Below are 8772 nucleotides of genomic sequence, written 5' to 3' on the forward strand. Positions count from 1 at the left end.
CAGTCCAAGTCTCAGACTACATTGGCAGACTTTTTTTTTCCTTTAAATGTTGATCGTGGGCTGGACGTGGTGGCTTATGCTTTGTAATTTCAGCACTTTGGGAGGCCGAGGTGGGTGGATCACTTGAGGCCAGGAGTTTGAGACCAGCCTGGCCAACATGATGAAACCCCGTCTCTATTGAAAAGACAAAAATTAGCCAGGGGTGATGGTGCATGCCTGTAGTCCCAGATACTTGGAAGGCGGTGATTGCAATGAGCCAAGATTGTGCCCCTGCACTCCAGCCTGGGCAACAGAGCAGAACCCCATCTTTAAAAAAAAAAGTTGATTATATGTGTTATGGGTGCCTAATCTAACCCCTGGGGCCATAGGCTTATTTATGACTGTGCCAGTGACAAGGATGCCAATGATGACAATGACGGCAATGAGAGCGAACATTTATTACTTACTAGGTGCCAAGCCATGTATTGAGGACTTCAACAAATCATACTCACCAAATGTTTATTGAGAATGGATTCAATAGTTAGGATAGTGTTCATGCCAGGGATTCATGGGAATTCATCCATGGATAAAACACAGAAAGTCCCTCAGGTCATCAAGCTTGCATTCTAAAGAGGCAGATGGTCAAGACAAACAAATATATAAACTAGTAATATCAGACAGTGACAAATGCTTTGAAAAAAATAAAAAGAGGCTGAGCATGGTGGCTCATGCCTGTAATCCCAGCATTTTGGCAGGCTGAGGCAAGGCGGGAGGCTTGCTTGAGTCCAGGACTTTGAGACCAGCTTGGGCAACACAGCCACACCTCTTTTCTACAAAGAAAAACAAATTTAAAAATTAGGTATGGTGGTGCTCACCTGTAGTCCTGGCTACTTGGTTCCTTGAGCCCAGAAGTTCAAGGATGCAGTGAGCTAGATTGCACCACTGCACTCCAGCCTGGGTATCAGATAAAGACCCTGTCTCTAAAAGAAAAAAAAGAAAGAGGCCGGGCGCGGTGGCTCAAGCCTGTAATCCCAGCACTTTGGGAGGCTGAGACGGGCGGATCACCAGGTCAGGAGATCAAGACCATCCTGGCTAACACGGTGAAACCCCGTCTCTACTAAAAAAATACAAAAAACTAGCCAGGCGAGGTGGCGGCGCCTGTAGTCCCAGCTACTCGGGAGGCTGAGGCAAGAGAACGGCGTAAACCTGGGAGGCGGAGCTTGCAGTGAGCTGAGATCCGGCCACTACACTCCAGCCTGGGCCACAGAGCAAGACTCCGTCTCAAAAAAAAAGAAAAAAAAGAAAGAAAAAGAAAAGGAAGCTGATTTGCTAAAGTGACTAAAATAGGACAAGGGGAAACAGGCTGGTCAGGGCAGACCTTACCCAGACAATGACACTGGAGTGTTCATAACCTTCTCAAGAAATGCAACTGTTTTAACAACTCTTATTCCATTTATGCATCAAGCATCATCTATTGACTGAACAAATAACTGTAGATCCATTTTGCAAATGTGTGATGTATAAATGATGCTAAATTTATTGTCATTCTTTGGGCATTTTGGATTTTCTTAAAGTGATTAATAATAACTATTTGCATGGGCATGATGGGAGCTATGGAATGAGTTAGGAAAAAGTTCACCAAAAAAGAAGAGTTAAAAATATCCATCTTACCAAAGAAGAACTGAAAGCAACTGATGTATTAGGTCTCAAATATTTTTAAAGAAGAACTGAAAGCAACTGATGTATTAGGTCTCAAATATTTTTGGTCCGAATACTTTTTAAATTTCTTAACTTTACCCTCCTCACCCCTCTCAAAGGTTCTGTATGCCACAGCTGTTTTTTTTTTAGCCCCTGTATCTTTAAGTCGGCAGGCTCAGCCCTGTAGTCCCCAAATCACCTCTCCCATCTTGTTTGTAGCTTCTTCTCTGCACCCCAGTGTCAACCTATCCTGCACCTATTGCTGTTTCTCTCTGTGTCTCTCAAATCTTTTACCTGCACCGCTAAGAACTCTATTCCACAAGGGCTAAGTGTAGGGTGTTGGGGGCGGGGGTGGGAGATAGGAAGGAGGGAAGAAAATCAGAAAGCACCACATTGCTTAAGAGATGATCTGAATTTGTTTTGTCCCAGCACTTTGACCTTCTGAGGACTTACAGTCTCTATGCTACCCTTGCAAGGCTCTCCTTGCACCTGTACCCCGAAGAACTCTATTCCACAAGGAAAACAGGAGTTCACTGGAAGCCTGTTTGATATGCCAGAGTCTGTTAGCTGCCTCTCAAATACCCATTCTTCCTTTCTTGTTTGGTCAAGAATTTTGACTTTAGTTGGGGTGACAATGAGCCCAAACCAAAAGCAATGCTTCCCAGCTTTCCTGTAGTTAGGAGTGATCAGAAAGAGGACAGCAGATACAATTGGTGGAGCCCCCCAAGAAATCCTTTGGGGTGGGAGGGAAGATCCTAAATAAGTTGGGATTGAGTGCCCTTTGTGCCTTGTCATTCCTTTTTTTTTTTTTTTCTTAACTTCAGACAGGATCTCACTCTGTCACCCCAGCTGCAGTGCAGTGGTGCAATCTTGGCTCACTGCAGCCTTGACCTCCCAGGCCCAAGCAATTCTCCTGCGTCAGCCCCCCAAGTAGCTGGAACACAGGCACATGATACCACATCTAATTTTTGTATTTTTAGTAGAGATGGGGGTCTCACCATGTTGCTCAGTCTGGTCTCTAACTTCTGAGCTCAAGCAATCCGCCCACCTCAACTTCCCAAACTGTTAGGATTACAGGCATGAGCCACGGTACCCAGCCGTCACTCCCATTCTTTTGGACTGGGATGTAGAAAGGATAGCTAGAGCTCCAGCAGCCATCTTGTGACCATGAGGACAGAGGCCAGTACTACAGGTGGTGAGCCAGAAAGAAAGAAGCAGCTTGGGTTCCTGGTGCTCTGCTGTCTCTGGCCCATCCTTAGACTTTTCTTCGTACCCAAGAATGAGCCCCATATTAGTTGCAGCCACTCAGTCTGGGTTTCTGTCTCTGTAGCTGGTACAATGACATGTCTGATAGAATGAAACAGTCTAACTGAAAGAAGTTCAGGGATAGACGTGGGATTTGGGAAGAGCTGGAACTGGGGACCCAAACACAGAGGTAACCCTCTTTATGTCTTGCTCTGCTTCCTTCTGCCTGTTTGATTAATTCTCCCTCCTGGCAGAACAATGCTGTCCACATGGTAAGAAGCATAACTGCCACAGCTCCCGAGTGCCACACTGCATAGTCACCATAAAGGAACAGGTTCTCCCTCTATGGCCATGAACCGCAAGTGGGTCCTCAATGCTGTCTCGATCGCTGCATTTTGCTGGTCTAGTCACTCTCCCAGGCACGAAGCCACTAGCTCGCTCTCCCCTCCTGCCTCTGACTTGCCTCCTTCCCCACTTGCCTGAGAACCTTGCTTCCTAGGTTGACGAGGGAGGGGGAAGGAAGCAGAAGGGGGTTCCCACCAAGCTCCTGTCATTAAATTTCCCCACTTTTCCACATTGGTGTCACGGACTGTTTTTGTGAACGAACTTTCTAGGCTCCAGGTTGAGACCCACTCCTCCATCTGCCAGAGACCCCACCCTGTCTCACCTATCTGCAGACATCACTCCAACACTTCCCTTTTCTCTTTCCTTTCTCATCAGTTCTTCCTCCTGAGAGCAGCATTTCCTCTAGCATTTGAATTTCCTCATATTTCTCTGGTTAAAAACAAAAGTTCTGACTGGGCATGGTGGCTTATACCTGTAATCCCAGCACTTTGGGAGGCTGAGGCGGGCAGATCACCTGAGGTCAGGAATTCAACACCAACCTGACCAACACGGTGAAACCCCATCTCTACTAAAAATACAAAATTAGCTGGGCATGGTGGCACATGCCTGTAATCCCAGCTACTTGGGAGGCTGAAGCATGAGAATTGATTGAACCCGGGAGGCGGAGGTTGCAGTGAGCTGAGATTGCACCGAGCTGAGATTGCGCCATTGGCACTCCAGCCTGGGCAACAAGAGCAACATTCCATCTCAAAAAAAAATAAAATTGAAAAAGGTCTCTCCTGGCTCCACAGCCCTCTACAGCTTCGATCTCGTGTTTCTTTCTTTTGCAGGAAAACTTCTCAAGAGCATTGTCTAGCTCACCATATCTCCAATTCTTCCCTTTCCATCTTCTCCTAAGTCCTTCTAACACACACACACACGCACACACACACACACACAAAGCTGCTCTTAAGTTCATCAGTGACCTCCTTATTACCAGATTCAATAGTTACTTAGCCTACTACAACAAAGGTCACAGGTGTCCCTTCCTTCCTCCTTATTTCTTTGGCTTCCAGGATGCCAATTCTGGGGGGGGGGGTGTCTCTCCTATCTCACAGCTGCTCCTCCTCAGCCTCTTTAGTTAATCCCTTCTTTTCCTGCTGTCCTCTCTCCTTCCTTACCCCAATTTTCTGTGCTGGCTTTTCCCAGGCTTTAATTCCATGACTTTTCTTCTCCGCCATCCAGATGCATGGCTGTAAAAAAATCCTGTAACTCACATGTTTATATTTCCAGCCTGTACTCCTTCCCAAACTCCAAGTTCATGCACCCAGTTGCTCACCCAGCATCGCCACTTGGATGTCTGATAGACATCTCTGTCAAGAACTGAAAAGGGGCTGGGGATTTGACCCTACTTGCAGACTAACAAGGTATTCTGCCACAGCTTCCTGAATACTGGCAGAAGACATGAGACCCCTGGATCAGAGACAAAAGATCTTATTACCCACCTCACAGCAGGCAGCATGAGTTGCATGTTTGCATCAGTTCCCTCCCCGCATCCCCCACCAAGTCTCTGGGGTGGTGCAGAGGGGGTCAAGGTGGATATTCTACACATGCCTGAGAAACCTGGAGCTTAGAAAAACCCTGTATTTTATAATGAGCTGCAAGCAAATCTGCTCAACCTTTGCCCCAGAGGGAGACATTACTTTTATTAGCCAGAACAGCAAACAAATCTGCCCTCTGCCCAGAAGGGAGACACTGTCTCTGTCTACTAAGGCTGTTCACTATACAAATATAAAGTTTATATGCCTTTTGATGTCTTGAAAAGGTCAACTAGAGGCCAGGCATGATGGATCATGCCTGTAATGCCAGCACTTTAGGAGGCCAAGGCAGGTAGATCACTTGAGCCCAGGAGTTCAAGACCAGTCTAAGCAACATAGAGAAATACCATCTCTACAACAAATACAAAAATTAGCTGGGGCCGGGCATGCTGGCTCACACCTGTAATCCCAGCACTTTGGGAGGCCGAGGTGGGTGGATCACCTGAGGCCAAGAGTTCAAGACCAGCCTGGTCAACATGGCAAAACCCCGTCTCTAGAAAACAATACAAAAAATTAGTCGGGCGTGGTGGCGAACGCCTGTAATCCCAGCTACTTGGGAGGCTGAGGCAGAAGAATCGCTTGAATCCAGGAGGTGGAGGTTGTAGTGAGCCAAGATTGCCCCACTGCACTCCAGCCTGGGCAACAGAGACTCCGTCTCAAAAAAAAAGAAAAAAAAAATTAACTGGACGTAGTGGTTATGCCAGTAGTCCTAAATACTCAGGAGGCTGAGGTGAGAGGATGACTTGAGCCCGGCAGGTGGAGGTTACACTGAGGCAAGATTGCACCACTGCATTCCAGCCAGGGTGACAGAGTGAGACCCTGTCTCAGGGAAAAAAAAAAAAAAAAAAGCCATCCAGAATAGAAAGCCACAATGTGCAGAAATACAAAGAGCCCATGGAGAATTATTTCCTAATAGTATTAAACTTATCATATCCAAAATGGAATTCTTGAACTTCCTTCCCAGTTCTTGCCACCAAAAGCACACCCAATTCATCAGCAAATCCTGTTGGCTCCATGTTCAAAATATTTCCCAAATCAGATTACATCTCACTGTCCCCACAGCCATCACTTAGGTCCAAGCCACATTGTCTCTCCCTTGATTCCGCAGTCACCTCCTAACTCACAGCCCTGCCTCCAACCGTGCTCTGTTCTCTCCACAGCAGCCAGAGAACACCTGATTAAACTTAGCTGCAGTGTGGTCATTCATTAGTTAACAGCAGCATCAAGGTGATCCTCATTTCTCTTAGAAATAAAGCCAGTGTTCCTATAAGAGCCTGCATGGTCCCTACCATCCAGCCCCCAGCATCTCTCTCACCTGTACAAGCTATTTTCCTGACTTTCCTCACACCCTTCCATCACCTTCGCTTCCTTTCAGTTTCTTAAACATGCCAGGCAGGTGCCCACCTGGCGGCATTGCCCTGGTTGTTCATTATGTCTGGAATGCTGTGCACCCAGATATCTGCCTGTCTCCCTCCCTTGCCTTGTCTCCCTGCCTTTTTCAAGCTTCTGAAGAAGGTGTCATCTTCTAGTTACAGTAGTTAGCTAGTCAGACATGGGCAGGGCAGGAGAGGGCTCCTCCCCCACCACCAGGAATGTCAGGCAACCATAGTCAGGAGGCTGTTAACTGTCTCTCTAAAATAATAATTGGTTGCAGCCAGCACCAGGGAAAGGCAGTTTCCCAATGAACAGAAACACCTGAAACTGGTGATCAGCAGCTTCCTGATAAGATCTCAAGAGTTGGGCAATTAGGCTCAAGTATGCACATTAAGAGGCAAAAATGGCAGAGTTTAAATGGTATATGACCTCCTGGGGACATTTGACTGGTAAGGGAAGAACGCTTTAACTGAGCATGCGTACAACTCCAGTGAGCACACTCAGCATGCTCCTCTCCAGGCGTTAGCAGGCCACTGCTCCAGATGCCACCCTGCCTCAAGGGAAGAATCAGGGGAGAAGGGATGCAAGACCCCAGAAGCATGCCAGTGTATGACCCCAAGTCAAAGGTCAAACAGTGCACTTGATCTCTCAACTCACCTGCTGGGTCCTCTTCCAAGTGTACCGTTCTTTTTTTTTTTTTTGAGATGGAGTCTCGCTCTGTCATCGCCCAGGCTGGAGTGCAGTGGCTTGATCTTAGCTCACTGCAACCTTCCCCTCCTGGGTACTGAGTGATTCTCCTGCCTCGGCCTCCCAAGTAGCTGATATTACAGGCATGCACCACCACACTCGGCTAATTCTGTATTTTTAGTAGAGACGAGGTTTCACCATATTGGCCAGGCTGGTCTCAAACTCCTGACCTCAGGTGATCCACCTGCTTTGGTGTCTCAAAGTGCTGGGATTATAGGCGTGAGCCACCACGCCCAGCCATTGCTGCTCTAAAACTTTTTTTTTTTTTTTTTTTTTTGAGACTGAGTCTCATTCTGTCGCCAGGCTGGAGTGCAGTGGCATGATCTCAGCTCACTGCAACCTCTGCCTCCCGGGTTTAAGCAATTCTCCTGCCTCAACCTCCCAAGTAGCTAAAATTACAGGTGCCCACCACTACGCCCAGCTAATTTTTTGTATTTTTAGTAGAGATGGGGTTTCACCACGTTGGCCAGGCTGGTCTCAAACTCCTGACCTCATGATTTGCTCACCTCGGCCTCCCAAAGTGCTGGGATTACAGGCGTGAGCCACTGCATCCGGCCTCTAACACTTTTTAATAAACTTTCACTGCTGCTCTGAAACTTGCCTCGGTCTCTCCTTCTGCCTTATGCTCCTCAGTTGAATTCTTTCTTCTGGAGGCAAGAATTGAGGTTGCTACAGACCCGTATGAATTCACCGCTGGTAACATTTCTCATTTAAGCCTTTCCCAACTATCCCAGCGGAATCACAGTGCCTCAGCCAGCACTCCCAATTGCCTTGACTTTGTTTTATTGCTCTCTGAGCACTGACCACCTCGTTCACTTATTCTATTTATTGCTGTCTGTCTGTGTGACCCCATTAGATTATAAAGCCCGTGAGGACAAGGTTTTGTCTGCTTTGCTTACTGCTTAGTGCTTGGCACATGGTAAGAACTCGATTAATGTTTGTTGATGAATTGAAGTTGAAGTCAGAGTCCAAAGACGTCGCAGAAAACAGCATTGATTATCCTGACTCACCTGGGGCCCATTGACTGGAGTTACAGGAAAGGGTCGCATAAGAAGACAGAAGGATCCAGTGTGGTGACTCACACCTATAATCCCAGCACAACAAGAGGCTGAGGTGGAAGGATGGCTTGAGCCCAGGAGTTCAAGACCAGCCTGGGCAACATAGTGAGACCCTGTCTCTACAAAAAATGTAAAAATTTTGTTTTAAATTTTACTTTACGTCCTGGGATACATATGCTGAACGTGCAGGTTTGTTCCATAGGTATACATGTGCCATGGTGGTTTGCTGTACCTATCAACCCAGCACGTAGGTTTTAAGCCCCACATGCATTATGTACTTGTCCTAATGCTCTCCCTCCCTTTTCCCCCCACCCCCCGATAGGCCCTGGTGTGTGATGTTCCCCTGCCTGTGTCCATATGTTCTCATTGTTCAACTCCCACTTACGAGTGAGAACATGTGGTACTGGTTTTCTGTTCCTGTGTTAGTTTGCTGAGGATGATGGTTTCCAGCTTTATCCATGTCCCTGCAAAGAACATGAACTCATTCTAGCTGGGTGTGGTGGTTGTTCACCTGCAATCCTGCTACTCAGGAGGCTCAAGTGGGAGGACTGCTTAAGCCTGGGAGGTCGAGGCTGCAGTGAGCCATGATCATGCCACTGAACTCCAGCCTGGGCAACAGAGGGTCTCACCAAAAAAAAAAAGCAAAAAAGAGGAAGAGGAAGAAGAAGAAGAAGAAACGAACAATCTATGTTAACCATGTAATGAAAAAGCCATTGGCAGGAAGGGGAGACCAACTGTGTGTTGATGTC

Source organism: Trachypithecus francoisi, unplaced genomic scaffold (genome assembly GCF_009764315.1).
Source record: "Trachypithecus francoisi isolate TF-2019V2 unplaced genomic scaffold, Tfra_2.0 Lachesis_group15, whole genome shotgun sequence".
Lineage (NCBI taxonomy): Eukaryota > Metazoa > Chordata > Mammalia > Primates > Cercopithecidae > Trachypithecus > Trachypithecus francoisi.